Genomic DNA, 20,184 nt, shown 5'->3' with positions numbered 1-20,184 from the left:
GGTAAGCAGCTCCTACGTCATATAAGCCGACCAATCAGGTTGTGAGCGTCTCCCTATGCCTTTGGTTCGGTAACTTTAGGTTCGCTGTTAAAAATGCCCATGTGAACGCTAAGCGGACCAGGACTATTAAGTTTTGTTTTTGTTTTTTGGTCCGGACCAAACGAACCAAACTAACCGAACTACAAGTGTGAACGCACCCTGAGAATAGATTAACGCCAATATATTTGTTTTTATCGCCCGATAAGAGTCTCACGTTAAGGTAGCACAATAACAGCCCACTACTAATATATATATAGGAATAGCCTCTGATTTTGTCAACTCATCAGGCATTATAGGAGAAGACTTATCTTATCTTGGCAAAAGGGGGTTGCAAAAAGTATTTAAAAAGGATGCCAATAATTATGGCCAATGTGTTTTGGAGAAAAGCATTTGTTTCATAATGTGATTTACCCCTCACTTTCAACTCTTGTACTTCAATGAAAGGTTACACATAGCATGTAGGCCCAGCACTTCATCTTTCCAAACACACACTTTGCAAGCATACAGCCCATCAGTTGATCAGGCAGTATTTGGCAAGGAATGATGCAGTGGCAGGTGAATGAACCCTGTGCACAGTCATTACTCCAACCCACTAATCAGCTAAAGGAAATCGCTGCTCAGAAGGCAGGAAAACATTCTGCTGCTGTTACAGGAAGCTACAGCGCATGAGCATTCAAGTAGCCTAGCATGAACCAACACAAACATGTGACAAAACATTAGTCACAGTGGTCCGTTTGACGAAACGGCACTACACCTCTGTTTTCTCAGGTTGTGGGTGTACTGTGGTCAAGACTTTAAGGGCCTGCGAGAGCAGCCGGTTTGTGTACGTGGTTAAACGACGTCAGAGGAACAGGTCAGTTGCAATTCTGCTGGGGCTTTACACAGTGTCAGTGTGTCCCACCCCTGCCCTGACTCACTGTTTCAGTCTGACAAATGCACGCACACCCCCTTAACCATAAACACACACTGTGGCCTCTCTCCTAACAGATCTACTGAGTGTGGAAGCTGTCTAAATAAGAGATCTGAGGTAGAGAAAAGCCAGGAATACTGCTTCTCCATCACTCACACAGACACAGAGCAGACGCTGAGAGCACCTGTGCGGGTAAAGCTGTCAGGGGCAACAGATACAAACCAACCTATCCCAGATCAACTGACTGATAGGCATGTTACCATCCAATTCCCCCATCAGCACCGAAAACCTCTTTTCCATCTTTTCTTTAGAGCACTAGAGTCTTTAGAGTCTCCTAGTTAAGAACTTAACATCCAAAGTAATGCAACCTCTCACTTTTAAGTCATCACAATGTGGTTTGAACAATTTAAACAATTATTTATGAATTATATTTTAAATGACGATAACATGTTTGAATTTATTTGACAAGAAATAGGAAATTAAAAAAATTGTGTATTAATAATAAATAATGCTTAAAGTATATTAACTAAATAATAAAAAATACATGTAAACAATATTATATATAAAAATTATATGAAATAAATATTTCAGTATAGTCAAATAAAATGTTTTGTTGACTACAATCAAAATAATATTTCAATGAAATGCAAATAATCCAATGCATGGATAATATAAAAAATTATAATTAAAAAAAACTACAAAGTGAGTAGCTCTCCTAATCCTGCCGTCTGACTGTACTGGTGCCTGGTTCAAGACTAGCAGGTTTAAGGGGCTGGTGCGGAGCAGATTTTATTCAGCCCAGATCTGGTACCGGCTCCAGCACCGTCAACAAGCCTGTAACAGTATGACTGTTTTACACAGCCAGCTTATGATGAAGAGAGGGGGTTAAGGGTCAGCCAAACCCGACACCCTGTTCGTTTTGTCTGTAGCGAGCAGACGGAGAGGTGATGCTGGCTAAGCCGCTCTGGCCTCCGGGAGTCGCTGTCCGGACTCTCACCTTGTCATCCTGCCAGCCGGGGCTAAGGGCAACACAGGGCCTGAACGTCAGTCACCTTTGTCCTCACCCAGAAATTGTGGGTGTTAAAAGCATTAGTGTGATAAATCTATCTTTGGATACTTATAAAAGCACTTGAAAAAGCAAGTTAAGGCAGGTCCCTTTCCTGGGTGGTGCTGCTGTTGAGAAACACAACTTGCATCTTGCACTTTCATCCAGGTGGAAAAGTTAAAACGGCATTTTATAATAATGACCGTTTCTGCATGGCTTCTTTCAGAGGTGCTTTCTAAGAAAAAAATGGCTCTGTGAAGAACCCATGACTTGAGCGGCATATCAATTTTAGACAAAGTCTTGGCAAGGGTGCGCAGAGAAACGATAACCTTCGCTAACAAGAAGCAAGAACAAACATGCCATTTCAGCCGATGCCAATCAGTAAATTATTAAGCTGAACCATGAAGACACACAGTCTGTTGCTGGAAACGAGTCGGTTGCACAACAACTTTCTCGTCTCAACAATCAGACTCTTTCACTTCACCATCCGCTTTGTTCGCTCACAGAAGGCGAGCGGAGAGGCAGGATAGAGATGCAGGGCTAATGAGGCATCTATCAGGGCCCACGGTGTCCCTGTCACTGAGAACAGAGAATCCATTAACCCAAGCGACCTTGCTGGGTTGTGTCCACTCCACAGTAACCAGACAACACCACTGCCGCCACAGCCTGAGGAGGAACCAGAGGAACAGCTCATTACTGCAGAAAGACGGCCTTGGTAGGGATACTAGGGAAGGGTTGTGAGAAGCGAAATGTGCGCTCGCGGTTCGGTCGAAAGGAGAATTTCCGGTTGTCGCAGAGCGATTTGCCTGTAATTCAAATCAGACTCAAAAGCTGTGGCGCACTAATAAGCAAATGATCAACAGAAGCAAAGAAGCCAGGGTGTCAAAAAATGATTCCCCCCACATAATGTTACAAGTAATTATGTTTTTAAATCATCACCAAGATGTAAATGTTGATCAAATGATTTAAATATAACACTTTACTTGACAAGTGCCCCATTTACTGCTTAAAGTAATAACTAATAATAAGAATAATAATAAAAAGATATTTAAACAATTAAAGTAATATAATTAATATAATTATATTTAAAATGTAAATATTAACATTAATATATTCCATATATTAATACTAATATATACATTTTAAATCTAATTGTATTAATTATATTATTTCCTTCATTTTATATATATACACATACATACATACATACATACATATATATATATATATACATACATACATACATGCATACACATATATATACATACACATATATATATATATACATACACATATATATATATACACACACTTACCAACACACCCCCTGCCCTCTTTTTGTCTTTATAATGATGAATTGTGCCTTGCCGTCCTCACACGGGGAGGTGCGCCATATGGAGGGTGTGAATGATGACATAGAGCGCTTCTCTCTGGTGGCCAGATAAGATGGAAACAAGCCTGTTTGGGGAGTTGCCTTGTGGCAGGACAGAGCGGTGAAGGACCTGCGTCAGAGGCCGGCGCGACACTGATGGGAAGATTAGACAGCGGCTGACATTGCAGATGAGAAAGAGGAAATATTCATTTTGACAAACGCATCCGGTTTTCCTGCACAAACCCGAGCGACGCACAACACCTCATCTTTCTGATATGATTCTGCTGTTATCAGTGCTGGGCGGCTCGTTTTAAGAACGAAGGTTCTTGTTTTATGTGCCATGTTAGTTAAATGATCTGTAGATGTAACTTTATTATTATTTTCAGTCTTCTTGCTAGTTGTAAGCTAATACACAAAGAGGAAAGTCATGTCCAGTACCCGAATCACTGCTATGAGCACTACAGCTCAATGTGTCTTGAGTACATGTGCTAACCGCTAAACAAGCAGCAAACTCCCCCAGTTTCTCTTGAAGCCAATACGGAAGTGACTTAAACTGCAATTCATCGACTGGCTACTAGAGACAGGTTCCAGAATGGAGCATAATCTCATTGAGCCACATGTTAAAATGCCTAACTTTACAGCAGAAAAATATTTAACAGCCTGTTACAAATTGTGGTTTTGGTCTGTGCGGCTAATTTTGCCCTTCATGACAACTGTGAGGGGGGTGAATTTTTATATAACTCATTCGTTTACATTATATAAAGCCTTAAAGTTCTGCATAATTAAGGGCGTGGCCACTTGAGTGACAGGTGGATAGCCATTTATCCACTGTCTGTTAGTCATCGTGCCACCTAAGCTCCGCCCACATCCCGCCTCTTTGCCCATTTTCTGTTATCCGGGCGTGACGTGTGATGACGCGCTGGAAAGATGGCAACGGCCAGCTCGTCTCCACTTTACGCTTCAAAACTGCACTTCAGAATCCTATGGGTCACGTCACGAACACTATGTCCATATTTTTGCCTTACAAGTTTAAAGAGACAGTTCACGCAAAATGTAATACTCAGCCTCATATAGCACCAAACCTGACACTGTTTCTTCTGCGGAACACAGAAGAAATAAGGCCAACACAATTTCACTTTTAGTTGAAGAAACTCTTTAAACTACTATGGTTCTCTCTCTTAATTGGTTCGAATTGCTAGCATGTTCATCATTAAGACTGAACACAAAAAAATCTGAGAAAACTCCCTATACAGAGAGGCTTATCAAAAGGAGGATGCTCACTCAGCGTCCCTTTGGCAGACACACAAGATTAGAAACATTCAGAGCTGTCAATACAAATGTTTCTTTTTGGTGGTCGTCTGTGCCTGAAGGAAGGATGAAAGAAGTTACAGAGAGAGAGAATCAATTTGCTGCTTGGTGTTTGAACTGCCATAGTGTGTCTAAGCCTTTTCTCAGGTGGCCAAACACCAATACAGTAGTGTATTTGAGAGTGTGTATTACAAGACATTGAACACAGCATCTAATCCTCCTTATCTGTACCAGCTGTCACCACAGTCAACTAAAAATAAGAGGCGGAAATCGACGCCTTTCGCCTTCTCCCACTGAGACAAACTAGTGGACTAGAGCAAATTAAAGTGTTCACCGCAAGTTAAGCTCAATCCACAGCATCTGTGGAATAATGTTTTCCTTTCCATCCTCAGAAAAAAGGGTTACAATGTGGCACTTAAGAGAAGTGAATATAGGCAATCTGGAAATGTTAACATTCGCAACAATCTTTTTTAATTGTTAGTAACCTAAATTATGGTTTAGGTTTTTCATCTAATATTCATATTTCATTTCAGCAAACATTTTTTATTAAAACTAACAAAAACAGTGATAGCATTTCATTTTCATTGCAAAAAGTTAAAATTGTGTATAACTTTACAGATATAAACAATTTTAACTTTTTGCAATGAAAATGAAATGCTATCACTGTTTTTGTTAGTTTTAAAAAAAAATGTTTGCTGAAATAAAATATGAATATTAGATGAAAAACCTAAACGTTAATTAAACGTTGCCTTGACAATTAAGTGTAATAAAATAAGTTGAAGTAGTAAAATTTGTAAAACTAAAAGAAACAAAAAATAATGAATAGCTGAATTCCAGTACTTGAAAAGACAAACAAAAAAAATGACAAAAACATGCAATAAAACTACAACAGAAACTGAATTTTTTAATTTAAAGAATAAATATGAATACATATTTTAATAGTATAAAAATTAACACTGAATGCAATAAACTCTTAAATGCAAAAATTAAGATTTAAACAGCGGTACATTTTTAATAGTTTAAACAGAAGAATTAATGTAATTGTAAATGTAAATGTTTTACATTTAAATTTTCATATTCTCCAGAATGTATTTGTTTTGCCCCATTTACTTCCACTGTAAATGTTTTGACCCAACGATTTAACCCAATTTGAGACCCAATTTTTGGGGGGTGGGGGTAATCAATATTATTCAGCTTAACTTGTATTGAAACCAAACTATTCCAATAACACATTTCCATAATGGTTCACACGAAAACAAAATTCCCAGAAATGAAGGGACACAACTCTCATGATGCATTAGTACCAGACACGTCACTTTTCACAGGAGTCTTCGCACAATCTGGCAGGGTGTAGCATATGGACGGATGACCACAGCTAATTGTGTGTCTGAATCATGAGATTGGCCAAAAACATGAGTGAAACCATTAGCTGCTTGTTGTCTAGATGAGCACCCCTTTAACTGACATTCCCAGGATTCCTAGCAGCTGGTGGAAAGGTACTCTGGGGTGACCCTTGCGACCCTTGCACATTGATATCCGAGACAAAGTGTCTTTACCTTTCTCTGCAGTTACAGCCGAATAAACAGTCCTCAGGCCACAGTCCCTACAGGAGCAATTTGCGTGAGTGGTCAAAAAAAAACCTGCAGTCCCGAAGAGATCAAAGCTATTCCGGTGAATCCAAACATACGGGGGGAGTGAAGAACATCAATTTGCAGAGCAAACGGCAGCTGCGCTGAAAGGGAAAGAGCTACCTGCCCCCACCTCAGAGTGCCAGCCGTCCACCCCCCACCCCGCCGGTGCGCTCGTCCATCTCCAGCGTCCATTACCACCCCCATACACCTCCGAAAGTGGAATTTACGAGTCTTTGAAATGTTGGTCCGTGGAATCATCTCTCCTCCTTTAATCCCGTCAGATGTGCTTCCACTACCGACGTGGCCTTTGAAGGAGAAGCTTTGCTCGTGGACGAGGATCCCTCCACCATTCGCCATTAGCGAGGTATGAAGCCTCCGGGTCTCAGTGCCAACGTTATCAAATAATAAAGTTAAAGTGGAAGATCTAAAACTGAAATTAAAAAAACCAAAAGATGCAATAATACTAAATTTCTCCGCCGATATCGATAGCGGATTAATCCGTATGATATCTGCCGATACCAATAGTTTGAGTTTCTTAAGGAAGAAACAACTCACCCAAATAATGCTGCAAAATAGGCTATAAAGGAAACCTTCTCATTTGGTCAATTACTATAATAATAGAGGTTAAAATGAACAACAGAGACAAACTATTACATTCAAATGCTATTTATTTTCTGATATTATAATAAAAACGTAAATGTTTGTCTTGTATGCAACTCAGTTTCACATAAGGTAGTTGTTTTCATAAACACTTGTCTTAATGACAAATTTATTCAAGCACATACATAATTATCATTGAATAAGCTCCTCTCTAGTGTTTATATTCAACCAACAAAATGTGAACATTGGAAAACTTTCCTAAGGTAAATGCAGGGTTAAGTGACCTATTGTTCACTGGCTGTTTTAATGATGTCTTTCTGCGGTTGAAACACTGATTAAGTGATGGCATGAGACATGATTCATTTCAGTAAGTTGTAATGTATATTTCAACATTCCTTCTCATATTCATGCATGTTTTTCGAGATATACTTGTATTAAGGTGGAAGAAAAGACTGCACTGCAGCTTGAACCACAGCGATCTGTCATGTCACATAAAAGATTTCATGATAAAATATCTTATAACAAGTAACAAAGCTTTGTGCGATTGTTGAATGGAGGGGCTGCTACAAATAATGACCTGGCAATCCTGGCTTGAACTACGGATGATTCATAGGGCAAACAGAACTTGCTTTAAAGGGTTAGTTCACCCAAAAATGAAAATGATTTCATTAATTACTCACCCTCATGTTGTTGGACACCCAAAATAACGACTTTATCCACCAAGTTAGTGACGTGAACTCGACGCATGCGCAAGAATATGACGCAGATCCGCCGTTCAGATACATGACATATGACTCATATCGCGTGAGGGTGAGTAATTAATGAAATAATTTTCATTTTTGTGTGAACTAACACTTTAACTACAATATTTTTTAACTGTTAATGCATTATTGTCATGTTAACCTTCCCTAAAAATTCAACACAAGAGAGATTTGTGTCACACACCGTACGAGTTGAAGTCAGGCACATTTTTCCACACCGTTTTAATTGACAGGATATCATCGGCTGTTTTTAAACATTTGACCGATAGTGAAAATAAATGCTTTTATCAGCCGATACATCGATATATCCGCCACTAATCGGTATCGCTGAAGAAAAAAACAACAACAAATGCACTTAAATGCCATAAACCCTAACATGTAAAATTGAACATTTAAACAGCTGTGCAGCTAAAAAAATATATACAGTTTAAACAGAATAATAAATGCAAGTGTTTTATTAAAGTTATAACCGTCACACCTCTTTTTCCAATTTAGCCTTTGAAGGAGGGGCTTTTCGTTCGCCTCTATTGAGTCCCTGGTAAAATCAGAAAGCCGCTTGGGAATGCTGATCATCCGAGGACAGCCGTGAGAGAGTCTCAACACTTTTAGCAAGCCCCGTCCGGCAGCCTGCAATCTGACTTCAGCAATTTCCAGAGCGTTCCTCAAAGAGGCGAAACATCTCATTTGTCAGTCTTGAGAATGTGAGCGCTGGAGAGGGGGAAAGCAAGGCAGATTTCTCCAGGTTTATGACATCAGCCCTGTCGTTTTGATCTGGCAGAGGTGTGTGGTTAATAAAGCAGCGATTCGTTACGGCGTGCTCGCATGCACACAGCTAGTCAATAAGAGGTTACGCATCTCTCTGCGCCTGTCTACTAATGCACTGTCTGCAGGAGCAAAACCGCAGGCGGATTACTGCCAGGCCTATCCGATGATCTTCAGGCTGTTCTGTAATGCCGCCACCCGCCTGTTAACATGCCGCTCGAGCAACGCCTGAGTGGTGTTAATGCAAGATCTCCTCCCTGATGCACGTCTCCGCCGCATTCCACACATTAGCTATATAAATCTCATTTTACATTCATTTAGTGCATGCGTTTTCCTCCATGATATAGAATGATCAACAACAAAGAGCCCATATTAATCTGCGTCTTGTAGCAGTTAGCTGTTGACATAACCAGGGAGGGCAAACGGACAAGGAGCCGCTTGAACATCGATTGCATTGATCTGTACCTCAACATCTTAATGTTTAATCACAAAGCAGCCCCGATTTACTCCGCCATCATGTGATCCCATTAAACCCTTTAACCACATCTCTCCCCAGGCGGACCGCGGGGGTCCGCGCTTCATACGGTCTCTCGGCCCGCTTAGACATCTAATCCGCCACAATTGATGACCGCAAAACACAGAACTCAAGAGAGGAAATTGACGTAAAGGAAGGTTGTTTTTTTTAAAGCTGTGTTTCAGCACACCAAATATAGCCTGGCGAGATCCATACGTGCGGGAGGGACATTGATTTCAACACTGCGTGCGTTGCTCACTCCGCGGATATAAAAAGAAACTCCCCCAGAGTACTGAAACAGTGAGGCAGACAGAAAAGAGAGGGCATGGCTGTGAATCTGTCTGTGTGCGCTTTTATCGCTGCTATCTGGAGCATTACTCTCTCTTTGCAAGCACCGAACAACGTTGAACCTTACCAACCACCTGCAGGACAAATGTTAACATGCTCCATGTCTAGCATAAAGATTTCTCCCAATTTCTAAAGTTATAATATAAACATACTTGCAAACTGCGCTAAGCGTATGGTTTATATATGTTTTAAACATTTCAAACTGTTGTATGCTACATTGTCATCACTCATCATCACTTAATCTCACTAAGTGGCATCGAGTTAACACTATAAGGCGAAATTGAATAAATATTGAATTTTTAACCTAATTTTGAGTAAAAACTGTGACTGAAATCGTATCTGATTAGGGCATGAGATTTATGACATTTTTTTGATAGCATTGCCACTTGGTTTTGTTTTTTCAAAAATTCTGATACATCAATATGACAATAAAATAGTATTATTTTTTTTCTTTTATTCTTTTTATGTCGTAATGATTTATTACTAAACAATGAAATATTACAACAGCTAACTTTTAATATTACTAACTTTATGGCTTATTTGATTTATTTTCAAATGTTAAACAGTCATCAGTCATTTATTGTGGCTCTCAAAGCCTATCTTTCATTTTGTTATGAGCGTTTCTTATTACAATTTTGGTAGGATGGTTGGCACGTTGCGTTACTCAGAGCACATGTAGAGATGGATTTCACATTTCAGAACAGCATTTACAACAAACCAAGGAAATATAAGACAATGAAAACTCTGGTTCACGAGATCAAGAACAGTGCCACACTTCTGAATGTTCAATTCTGAAACATGAGGTGCATTATTTTGTGTATATTTGAATTAATTTGCAGCCTTTGCGATTTGATAATCACACTAAGCCATATTATGACTTGAATAATCGCGCGTTCCCTTTGGTTGAGTTCAGTGCATTGTGGGATACAGTCTCTCATGCAGTACGCCGCATTTTAGCACATGCAATTAACCATGTGTGTAATATAACACATATAGAAATTGTACAGCATGCATTCTGCAAGAACAGTATGTGATTAAGCCATTATAGCTTAAATTAAGGTCTCATTTTAAAAAAGGCTGAATTTGTGTGTGAAGGAATCGCTCCTTCTGGACAGCCTTTTATTTGTCATTGTGTGAGATCCTGGATTAAATTACCTGCTCATCCTTTTGTTCGTCCAGAAGGGCCTCTGTTGACACATCCCCTACAAAACTGCTGTCTTCACACTCCCACTCTGAGCCAAGGTCAAGCACAGTGTTTGCACAAACCAAGGTTAAAAAATAAAGCGATAGGTTTCCGGGTGCAATGACTCTATTTTAAAACACTGCTCCTGTCCTCAAAGACATGGCATGCTAATGGATGTGGCTTACTGTTATAGCTGAGACACGTGCATGGAAGCTACTAATCATTAACGTCAATTAAAGTCAGATGAAAAGACTTGATACGAGTCATGACTGTCGAGTCAAATGGAGTTCAAAAATATTACAGGGCCGTGTGGAGGTGCTTTTACACTGGCGGTTTAGTTTTGGTAATGTGAAAGCTGTCATGCAGACCTAGGAGTGCGCGAGGTACCGAACCCGAGACCACCTGCAGGACACGGACTGAGTTCGGTTGCACTGAAACTGTGGCGCGATTCGTGTAAATGTGAAAGGAACTCCGATGCGCTTGCGATCAAGAAGCAAAGTAACCTGGGCACTCATATTTAGCCGATGATGAACTCATTAGTTCAACAAAACACAAGCATGTCAAGGATGACAGTGGTGATGATTTACCACGAATACGAGCGAGAGTGAGCGTGTGCAGTGTAATACTCACACAGAGTGCGAATGAATGGCTCCGAAGCCGCCGTCTCCTCAAAAGAGTCAGTTTGCAAGTAGAAGAAAGCTGCATACAGTAAACCCATCCTTCACTGTGCTGTGCATAATAGCACCAAAGAAAATAAACACAACATTGACCCACATTTTCTATGAACGCAAATGCACCAGGGTTTGAGAGAATTATTGCAGAGTGACAAAACAGTAACAATAATGATCACGATATAATGTCTCAAAATGATAAAACTTTTTTTTAAATGTATGCATCATAAGCAGTACAAAACAGTGCTACTCACTTGATCTGCACCATACGGACCAATGGGAGCGCAGCGCAAGCTTACTATAACAGATTAGTTTACTCTCTGATTGACACGACACTAAACAGCGCTGTGAGATGCAGTGAAAAGTGCTTGACTTCATCGAAGAACACAAACGTCTCTGATTTAAACTATTTTAAACCAGCTGAAACAGCGCTGACAGTCTCATCAGCAGAAGCATTGTGCCATGAACGATCCTGTTAGGCTTTTCAATATACAAATCACCATCATTTACTTTAGCAACACTAACTGTACTCAGAACATTTAAATTTTACCCTATGGGATGGTTACTTTTTTAATAGATATTACTGTTTTTGTTAATGGACATGCATCATCCCAACTCAAGCTACTGTCAAATGTGCATTTCTAAGATACAAAACATGTAATATTATTAATATTGCAGCCTGCACTGCAAACTGTGATGAAGATACTTCCCATCAAAAGCTCTTTCATGATTTGAAATAATACATCACCCATTAGAACATGAAGAAATACATTTTAACATTAAGATATTTATTTTGTTAGGGAAAAAAGACTAAAAAAGTGTAAACTAAACAAAAATGTTTGTGCTGTTCTACCTCAGATTTGTAAAATGCCCTGTTCTGACAATAAAGAATAGGTTACAACCACATTTAATGGTCTGGTTTTACAAATGGGGCAAAAATCTGCCTTTAAACTTGACCACCGATATCATCTGATATGAAATTTTTTATTGTGGTAATTTTTTTGATCATTCAGCTCTAGATATTACCAAGTTCAGTGAAACAATCACATTCGCACTCGGACCGCAGTAACCGAGTGAAACCTTCCTAAACACTGTTTAGATGGCAGCTATATTAAGAAAATGCATATAAACACAATGCATTATGCAATGATTAGTACACTACAGAGTCTAGCTGTAAATTTAAAAATAAGTGCACTGAATTTATTCAAATTTTAAGTCTAAAGTAAAATAAAATAAATATTGTGTTTATTAAATAAGTCTATATTATTGGCATTATTTATCAGTTAGGACGTGTGTCTGTGTGTTTGGGTGTGTATATACATTAGTGGTGTATCAAATTACTTGTGTATGGCGTTTACCCCAGTTTTAGGTCACAGTTTCGGTTCGGTGTGCTATGTTCAGTGAAAGTAGGACTGAACTGTGAACAGACACATACAAATTAAGAAAATAAAACAAATAATCAAACTAAGGCCCCGTACACACAGAGACGCGTTTAGCTGTATACTATATCCAGACGGATCCGGCGTTTTTGAAAATCTGAAAACGTCATCCTTGCGTTTTCATGTGTACAGGCTCCCCGTATTTTTATTTTTTTAAACGATGATGTCATTACCCCAGAAGTCTTCTTCTCTGTTTTTGGTGTATCTCTGTGTGAAGTACAGTGCCACATACTGGCCTGGCATGTATGCTACATCGTTTTGAGTCGGTTTCAGTGGTATCGTGTGTAGGCAGATATTTCTTGAGGCGAAAAAAAAAAAGAAGAGCCGGTTTCAATCACAGTCGAATCTTCGATTTAAAATTGAGCTTGCGCTTATATAATGTGTGCGCCTGGTGTGAGATACCCGAGACAAACCGCTGAGCTTTATGTCCGGTGTGCGACCCCCTTTAGGCATAATCGGCTTAAAAACGCGCATGTAAATGCACTCATAACCCTTTTCCACCAGAATGAACCGAGTGCTAGTTCAGAGCCCGTGTTAAATGTGAGTTCTAAGTTGGTTCGACTTGAGAGCCTTTATGAACCGGTTTGGCTTTCCACATGTAAGAGAGCCACCGCAGAGCTAGGTCTTACGTCACTGTATACGTCTCATCTTTCTCGCTAGCGTTTTAGCAATGCTAGCGAGGCAGCGGGAAATACAAACACACCAGGCTTGTTCGAGATGCATCGGCGCTGCGCAGACCGATCCGTGTATGATATTAAAACACCGCGTGAGCGATTCAAAAGCATAAGGAGTCGTTGGCGCTCGCTCTACTTTGATGTCATATGCAATCAGTCTGCACAGCGCGCGCCGATGCATCTCGAACAAGCCTTCCCTCAGTGGCTCATGGCTTTATGATCCTACATCAGCATTAAAACGCCGCAAATCCAACGCATTCGTGCAGCTCTCCATGATTTGTATAGACGGAGATTACAATCCAGCAACTGTTAGCTTGATTAGCTGCTATTGAAAAAATGGCGGTCACAGGTTTGTGTTCATCTTGTTGATCACGGTAACGCCGCCCCCAGCCGGTGACGCAAGCGGTTCTTACTTCTAGCCCAGCAATGTTTTGGTGTTACTTAAAAACCACTTTTCCTGGCTCGGAGCTGGTGCTTTGGCTGTGGAAACACAAAGAACCGATTTGAAACTAGGCCCTGGCTCCGATTTAGCACCAGCACTGCCTTGGTGGAAAAGGGGTATCAGTGTTCTTTTCTTCTCTAGGCAGGTATTTTTTTGATTTATTTATCAAAATGTTCTTTTATATATTGTGTGATGTTCTTTATTTTAAATCGTGGATTTAAAATGTTATGAGAATTTTTTTTACGAATGTTTATCCACCACATTACCTTTTATTTAAACCAAAATAAGAAAGCCATTGTCAGTTCGTCTGTCAGTTGGCAGGCAGTTTTGGTCGCTTTATTAAAAGCTTTTGCTGTGTGCAGTGTGTAAAGGAAAATAAAAAGAGTTTTACCGTCCTGCGGACTAGTGTTGTGCCCCTCCCAACCCATTCACACACACATAAATGATTCGACAATTCTGATCCGAAAGTGTAAATCCTTAGTCGGGGACACCCCTAATATTATATATATATATATATATATATATATATATATATATATATATATATATATATATATATATATATATATATATATTTATAAAAACACAAATTATATAATAAATATCTCAAGGGTCAGATAGGTCAAACATATCTGCAATAAATAGAAAATTAAAAGGTCCAATAAAGTGTGGTTAATTCATTGTGAAATACAGTGCATTCATATTTGCACAGTATAACAATACGCTAGTATTTCAAACACAGCCCAATTTATAAAAACAGAGGAGGAAGATGAAATGATTCAGGTGCTTACATTCAAAATGTGGGGGAGTAGTTAAATAATAACTTATAATATTTTACTATAAAAAAGATATACATTATTTATTTTACAGTGAAGTACAGTACAGTAAAATTCTTCATTCTCGAACATTAAACCATTGAGCTTTTACGCAGCAAACTCTGTACACTCTCGTACGCAAATATTACTTGATAATACCACAGGAGCGCAAACAAACTGAGAGCACATTTAATAATATTAGACTTAGGCCTGTATCCCCAGAGAGAGCCGGCACAAAGCCATGACACTCATCTTCAGGACCGGAGCTTTACTTGACACTGCCGAGGCCGGCCTGCCATCAATTATTGACTAACTCATCACGACGAGAAGTGCTTTTAGTAAACATTTCCTCAACACATAGGGTACATATAAAGACAATGCAACGTTCAGAGTTAAATATTCATGACGATAAGTAATGTCGTCATTATTTCTTTTAAAAACCCAAGGATTGTCAGAGTCCGTATGCTGTTTGTCCAGAATAGCAGATGGCTTGGGTCCTTATCATAATTAAGTGATCTATCACCGATGGTGTTTTAGAGTGAGACAACACATGCAAATTAGGGGCTAAAAAAAAGAAAATTCAGCAGAGGGATGTCTGTGGCCATCATTTGACCCCTGGGGATGGGTAGCGCAGCATTTGTCGCCTACCTGGTCTGTGACCCGCAAACACAGAGTTTGTGGCAGCGCTGAGGTTCTGTGCACCACCTTCGCCATCTGTCCATCTCACCTGCTGTGTAGTTACTGGCCTAAAACGCTCCCGCTACACCAACCTGCCTGTAGGTGTGCTGCCAGTATGTAAAGCATCTGGGTGGAGCGCTCTATCATGATGCTAATGCAAAAGGTATTGTGATGCGACAGGCAAAACCCCCCTCCCATGCTGTCCCGTGTATGTGGAGCAACTCGGTCTCAGATTAGATCCCAAAAAAGATGGCTCAAACAAGGGGAAAAAAGCCTTGGATCATGTGTGTTTCACACACACCCCAATACTAACATGTAAAAACAGCTCCTGGAGCAAATCCTGTGGTCTCTAATGACTAAATTCAGAGGTTGGTATTCATAACAAACAACTTAAACCAGAACAACCCAAAGAGCCACAATGAAGTGGTCACCGTGACAGGCAACACTAGTGTTTCAAATGCATTTAGCTGTGAAATTCACTTAACAGCACCCTGATTGATCTAATAAAAGCTGTGCTATATAATGCCACAAATTTCACTCAACAGATCAGAGCTGGCCACGTTTAAAACCTTGGTGTCCATGTTTGCTTTGAGAAAAGCTGAGAATGCACCAGCTCAAACTGAGATTCACTGTCTAGCTCCTTATTTCACACATATTTCAGACAATAACCACACTGCCTGAGAGTAGAAACATGCAGCAGATGATACTACAACCCTTACTGGGTGCATGCACCACGTTTTATAGTGTAATTTCTTTCTTTTAACACACATTTAATACCATTTAAAACCCTGACTGAACACCCAGTCATACTGTAGAGTCTAGCAGGAGGCTTTTCTACTGTAAGCTCGTGTGAATGGATCCATCCTTACTCTATTTAATCATTTGAGGAGGCAACACATATGACACATGATTATTGAATTGACAGCTGGAATAAAGAAGTAAAGAAAAGCAGGAAACGACTGCACAGGGCCATTCAAATCGCTAAGCATGATAAAAGCGAACCCCCTTTGAGTCTTGGATCACACTAAATATAACTACATACACAAATAATCACAATCACGTCGCAAAAGATAATAAGAAGAAAGAGATCATACTGAAAAAGCTCTAGTGATCCGTCCTCACCTTCCACTCCGGCTGCCCGAGGTTGATCCGTTGGCTGGATTTGATTCCGTGTTCGGCTTTCCTTGTGAGAAAATCCTCTCGAAATGTTCACAATAAAAAGAGATAAGGATCTTGTTCGATCCTCGCTGGGTTCAAATGGATAAAAACAGTTTATCCAATATTTAAAACGCCGTTTTTGTCTTTTCTTGGATAGCAAAGGTTACCTCCGAAATCGGAAGCCGTGCGAGTACGTTAAAACCGTTAAAACTGGATCATATCATCTGCGAATGTATCAGTTCTTCACGGATTTCTATTTATATGATCCATAGGTTGCGAAATAAAACACTCTAAAGCTTTCCGTCTCCCAGCATGTGTGTGTTTTAATGAAATGTTTTTGTGTAAATCCAAAGAGTCGCGGCGGCTCTCGTGTTGCTTCTGCTGCTGCTCCTGCGTGCGCGTGCGTGTGTATGTGTGCGCGCGAGTCTGCTCGACTGCATTCCTCCCTCTGTTGCACAATGAGTCGCTATAATTTATTCATGAGATCATGGGGATGGAGGTGCTCTGTCGGAAGAAAGAGAGGCAGTTTTTCTCTTTCTTGCTCGCTTTCTTTCGTTCGTTCGTTCTTTCTTTCTTTCTCTCTTTTTTTGTCACTCACCCCCTCATCGCCCTCCCCAGCTGACTGACTTCCCCTCGTTTGCTAGACTCGATTAATGGAGCGTCGAGGAATCGAACGAACGAGGCTGGGGTGGGGAGGGTGACGATTGTGCTGCGCTCGACGGTGAATATAAAATGCCCTTCATTGTAGAATCACCTGTACAAAATCTATGTTAAAAATATATCACATCGTTAAAGAAGCCATATGAAACATTTACATCTTTTTAAGTCTTTTCTTTAAAATCAGTAGCAAGTGTTATTTTATTTGAATATAATTTATTCATCTTTTTAAATGACATTTTAATTTGATATTTTTATTAAATTAATGTTGATATATTAATTAAATATTATATATTTAATTATTTTTATATATTTGAAGTTAATTTGAAGTTTGAAATAATTTTATGTGCATTTGTAATACATTTTTAAATCAAATTAAATGTATTTCAGATTTCAGATCTTAAACTTTCTTTTATGTTTTTATGTTTATGTTTTCATCTAATATTTATGTTTTATTTCAGATTTATTTATATTAATGTTTGTCTTTTTTGTTATAGGCCTACCTTTTTTTTTCCAGAAAAGTCCTCATAAGTTCATAAGAAGATATTTCACAGTGTATTACAGAAACAAAAGCATACTATTAAAAACATATAATTTTTGTAGAGAGTTAAAGATAACTTATTTGACTTTATTAAAAAAAATAAAGAGAGCAGACCAGATTCCAGTTATGAGATGAACCCTGCGAATATGACATGAGAATGGCCCTAGATTATTATATTATGTTAATAAAAGGAATTTTTAGGGAGGGTGGAAGATGCTTGAGCCAAAATGGCGCACCATTGCATATAAATGTTCAGTCAGGGACATTTGGCAGGCTGCCTATGTCAATGGTATAATTTTACTGACAATCACTGCAGACTGCAGTTTCACACCTGGTGACTTTTTTGTCCTTTTTGGGGGGGGTCTATTTAATGCAGTCTGACATATTTACACTGTAAATGAGTTGGATTCTCATGCATGGCCAAAATAGTAAAAACACGAGTTAGACGTATGATGCAGTTTTTCTGTGCCAAGTTTCGTATGGTCCTGTATGACTTCATAAAGGGCAGAACTCAACAATGTCCCTAAAGAAGTTTGGTTGTGAGTGAAAGATACACATTAAAAAAGTGTGTTGGATTTGATTTAAAGCAGCACTAAGTACCTTTTCAACCTTCATAATATATTTTCAAGACTCTTGTGTTGTGATGATACATCAACTTACAATAGGTTGAATGACACGTCTGCCTTAGCTTGATGGGGTCTGTATCGTTTTTAATCGTACTTTTAAACTTCGGGTTTCGGGTAGTAACCCGAGAACAAAAAGAACTACAAAATTAGACTGCTTTACGGCATATACGTCATTTCCACCAACACCCACACTTCCTTACATTCGGACGTGCGAGCCCAACTATCGTTTGTTTGTCGGATGTAATAGTCATGTCCGAAGCAACACAGAAAAATAAGAAAGCAAAGGTTTTGTTGGAGGAAAGCAATAAGAGGAAACGAAAAAGTGATCGGGTTAAAGGCAGGACGAGGATCAACATGTGAACAGCGTTTGTTCGTTGGCGTGAGCTGAAGGAGGCGTGCCCGACCGATGCTGTCATGCTTGTTATGGTGATTACCTACCACTCAAACATTGAACTGAAGTATCATATAGATTCTGTAAAACGGTAACCAATAGACTACTATAATGACGCTGGCTTGTAAACGTGAGCATCGCGATTATTTGGCGTTTAAACCCCCCCCCATGAAATTATATTCATATGACCTGCTGAAACATATGCCACTGACTGGACCTGGGATGAAGACATTTCACACGCGCCGCCAGAAGAACACCTGCATGTGAACTCCTCCTGCAGTGTTCAGGGGAACTGTTAGTGCTGCGCGGGGTCAGCATTTTTTCTAACCCGTGGGGCCGCTTTTATGAAATTATTTGGCCCGAATATATTGAATATATTTTTACAACCCGCCCCGCACCCGTGACCATTAAATAGACATACGGGGTCCGCGGGTTATGAGACGACCCACGCATCACTAGTTCAGGGCTATCATGGTTGTCATGTCAACAAATGCACGCGCGATGGCATCCCCTGATGTAAGATGACAGAGTTTATGACAGTAGTTGAGGACAATATTGTTTCCCAACTGTAGGGAGACCCCGAGAGCAAAAGTTACCCAGTGCTGCTTTAATTGTGTACATTGGTCCCACATGAATCCATTAAGTTAAAAAAACATAATTTGTCATGTAACTTCAACATCATGGAATGAATACGTTTTAAGTGATCTAATTAAGTAGTTTCAAAGTTAATTTTATATGGCTTCCTGACATGAATTAGGCATTCAAATTCATATATTAATTCATCACTTCAGTTTCATATATTTAAATGTCACGCAAATTAATTATAATATTGCACTAGCTACACTCTCAAAAAAAAAAAAAGTACAGGGAATGTACAATTTTGTTCCTTGGGGATCAAAACGTATAGGTACCTTTATAGGTACACAATTGTCTTAGAGTAGAATTATACCCTTGTTTTCTCAGTTTGGTCCTAGTGAGCCGCTGTGCTACAAAATTTGGTTACACCCCTTAAAGACGCTCTTATTGAGATTTAACAGGTTTAGATTTTGATGTTTTATTGAAAAAGTCTGGTCACCATTATGGTGTTTCCTTTAGTTGGGCCATTTGTCTTGGCTTTTAGACGCACACAAATATCATCAGCATATGGATCTCAACAATGGTGACATACTTAATGCTGCAATGCATGCTGGGTGCCATGAGTTTTATAATATGGAGGCTTAGAAGAGTTGGAGCTAAACTCTGGAGGACATCAGGTCTCTAGGACTGAACTTGCCTGCCTCTGACTTAGAGGCACAAAAATGTACCCTAAGGGTACCACCAGTGACGGCCACTTGTACCTTAAAAGGTACGATTATGTACTCTTTTTTTGACAGTGTAGTTGACTTTTAGCTAGCAATAACACATTAGCATCTTAAATGCTAATTATGATAAGGACCCTTCATTTAAAAGCTTTTTCAGCAAAGCAGTTTTTTGCACTATAGTTGTTTTAAGCAAATGCTCCACTCTTCTGCAATGGTAGCCCACTGTTATTTAAATTGTTAATACATAAAATAACACTTTTACATATAAAGTAACTTAGCTTGCGTCTCAATCACCTCTCTAGTTCAGTAGTCAGGGCA

At 39.4% G+C, this 20,184-nt stretch overlaps 1 protein-coding gene across 3 annotated transcripts in view; it reads right to left on the bottom strand.

The window, feature by feature from the left end:
* zmiz2 (zinc finger, MIZ-type containing 2) overlaps positions 1-16,957 on the bottom strand; it is a 52,851-nt gene extending 35,894 nt beyond the window's left edge. Inside the window, exon 1 of one of the 3 annotated variants that reach the window (XM_067433762.1) lies at positions 16,287-16,957. The gene's annotated coding sequence lies outside the window, so the exon portion shown is untranslated. The remainder of the gene's footprint in view (positions 1-16,286) is intronic. The other 2 variants (XM_067433761.1, XM_067433764.1) reach the window with 2 other exon arrangements.
* Positions 16,958-20,184: the final 3,227 nt, after the last annotated feature.

The sequence above is a fragment of the Pseudorasbora parva genome, chromosome 23 (genome assembly GCF_024679245.1).
Source record: "Pseudorasbora parva isolate DD20220531a chromosome 23, ASM2467924v1, whole genome shotgun sequence".
NCBI classification, from domain to species: domain Eukaryota; kingdom Metazoa; phylum Chordata; class Actinopteri; order Cypriniformes; family Gobionidae; genus Pseudorasbora; species Pseudorasbora parva.
This window is presented reverse-complemented; position numbering and strand designations above follow the sequence as displayed.